Source organism: Macadamia integrifolia, chromosome 1, assembly GCF_013358625.1.
Source record: "Macadamia integrifolia cultivar HAES 741 chromosome 1, SCU_Mint_v3, whole genome shotgun sequence".
Lineage (NCBI taxonomy): Eukaryota > Viridiplantae > Streptophyta > Magnoliopsida > Proteales > Proteaceae > Macadamia > Macadamia integrifolia.
Genome location: NC_056557.1, coordinates 33,283,657 through 33,286,387, shown reverse-complemented (window position 1 = coordinate 33,286,387; position 2,731 = coordinate 33,283,657).

Here is a 2,731-nt window from a genome sequence, read left to right as displayed (position 1 = left end):
CTTTTCTAGTTCTATGCATGCTAAAATTAAAGTTTTTGGCCACATATTAAGCAGCCTATCTTCCTTTTTGTCTAGCAGCCATCCAAGTTCCTTGGTGTCACTCCGAACATAGTCTACCTCCATGCACGCTTTCCTAGCCTTTGTCATTCCTTCTATAAGCTCTATCGCGTCCGACTCACCATCCTTTCCTCTCATGCAAAAATTAGCTTCCATTAGAAGACAATTTCCCTGGGAGACAATGCATAGAGCCCATGCAGTATTTGTTAACTCTTTGTTCTTAACATTGGTGATAATTATGACGTTGGTGTCTGTATGCGGTGGTGTGAGATGCTCTATGGATATTGGATCGGGGGTTACTTGATTTTTCTAGCCTTTGTTTGGTATCCCATGAGAGATCCAAAAATCAACCTACATGACAACTTGTTGCCATGGGGGTTTATGGTCATTGAACACACATTGATTCCTATGTTTTCAAATGAAGTACATGGTGAACGTGAAAATGGAGAAAAACCAATTGAGGTCCGTTTTGGGGATAAGGCCAGAATTAAAGCAAAACATTATCATTTGGTTCACTAATGAGGTAGGGGTAAGGTCCGGTTTGAAACTTAATGGCCCCGAATACCATATCCATTTGGATTCTTCACATTCAAAAAGCACATGTTGTAGGGTTTCTCTATTGTTGTGGCATCTTTCACAAATTGGATCAATGTCTACCCATCTTGATAGTTTGTCTTTAGTGGGAAGACCATTGTTGATAAGTCTCCAAAGGAAAGTTTTGAATTTTGGATGGATCTTTACCTTCCATAAGAAGCGCCACCACTAAGAGCAAGGGGATGAACACTCACATCTTTTAGAGCAAAACATGGGTCTTGTTAGGGATTTGTTCGAAATGAACTGCCTGATTAGTTTTGAAAGATCCATTCTCAGTGAGGGAGTTTAGCCTAGCAAAGTTCCATTGGCCAGACGTTAGAAATTCACTTACCCTGTTCAGCAGAGGGTTAGAGGTTTTAAAGTAGGAAAGGTCAATGGTGGCCCTCCCTCTTTGCACCCAAGGGTCATCCCACAAAAAAGAGGAATTGCCATCTCCGATATTCCTTATGACCATCTCTTTTAAGGTTGGGATAATCTTGGCAATACTATTCCAGCAAAAAGACCCTCGTGCCTTTATTGTTTTTTGATGGAGCAGAGATCTGTTGTGAACATAGTTGGATTATCCAAAAGTTGGATAGGGTGCAGGTTATGTGTTGAAGGGATATTTTCCAATAGGTGGACAATACTGGAAGGCTTGAAAGGATTCCCTTCAAATTTTTGTTCTTGAGAAATGATTTCATTAAAGTCTCCTATGAGAACAAAAGGTGTCTTAATTGAAGAGAGGTGGGTATTTAACACTGACCAAAATTCTGATCTGGGTTTGGGATTTGGAGGGCCATACAGGCAAACTAAGGTCCAACAAATAAGAATGTCTACTGTGGGGTTAATCTCAATGGTGAAGAGACCCCACTCCAGCTAAGTGGAGTTGACCGATAAAGAGGGTTTCAACAGGAGCCACATGCCTCCCATCTTACCATTAGTCCCCGTGCTATTTATAAAGTGGGAGCAGTTGAAAGTCATTAGATGTGGATGCAATTTAAAAGGGCTAGATTACTAATTTTAGTTTCACACAAGAAAATAAGACCAGGATTAGTGGCTCTAACATGGGAGAGAAGGCTTCCTTTTGTGGTATTTGTGTGCAACCCTCTAACATTCCAACAGAGTATATGCATAGTGAAGAAAGAGCTACAAAAGGAGTTAGCAACAGATATTATATATACAGCGATTTGAATGGAAAAACGAAATAATAAGATAGATCGCAATAATAATGGTGCAAGTGTGCAAAGAGGAAAATAAGTTAGATATTTACAAGTAATACATGAGTGAAAAAATAGATTTATGGCAAGAAATAGAAGGATTATAGAAACACAAGAGATTAATACCTTGGGAAGAATTGCCTTTTCCAGTATTTCTTCTCAAGTTAAACCAAGAGATCACTAAACTTAAACATATACAGAAGAAGCAAGATAGATAAATCGAAAAAGGGTGGAATATGTGAATAATACATATCTGGCCTTGCGTTGAACTTTCCGGCTCTCCCCCTTGTGACAAGTCATCTTCGTTTAGATTTATGTAGTGAGCGGCCCTAGGTCCTGCTGATGGCTATGCCGAAGGTGGGGCCTCGTGGCTTGCTCTGTGTTTTTGTTTGTTGTTTGCTGGTATTTTTCTTCTTTCTCAATAAATTATCCATTTAGCAAAAAAAAAAAGTCATCTTCGTTTACCTGCCCGTAGTGTTCGGGCTCTTATGTCACCTTGTCACAGCCCTTTGGAACAGCCCTCCCTTTGAGTCTCTTCATCAGTAGGTCAATGGTAAGTTCAGAGTCATCAGTTTTGGCAATTAGATCATAAATGTTGGTGAATGTTCCATTGTCCTGTAGTTCCTGGTGAGTCCTTTTACATGGCCTAAATTTGGGTGCATCTTTGCCAGTCATGTTGAGCTGGTTCAAGGTTGATTTCAGGGATGGGAAGTTATAGTTAATGATGACATGGTTTGCATCGTTAAGCTGGCTGAAAGGGTTTTAATATTGTTTTTTGGTAGCTGGAATGATATCTTTCTTTGGGAGGAATGGTTGTCGACTAGTGGTTGGCCGGTTTGCTTCTGCAGTATTGGATTTAAGTGCAAGACCAGTGGTTAAAGGGC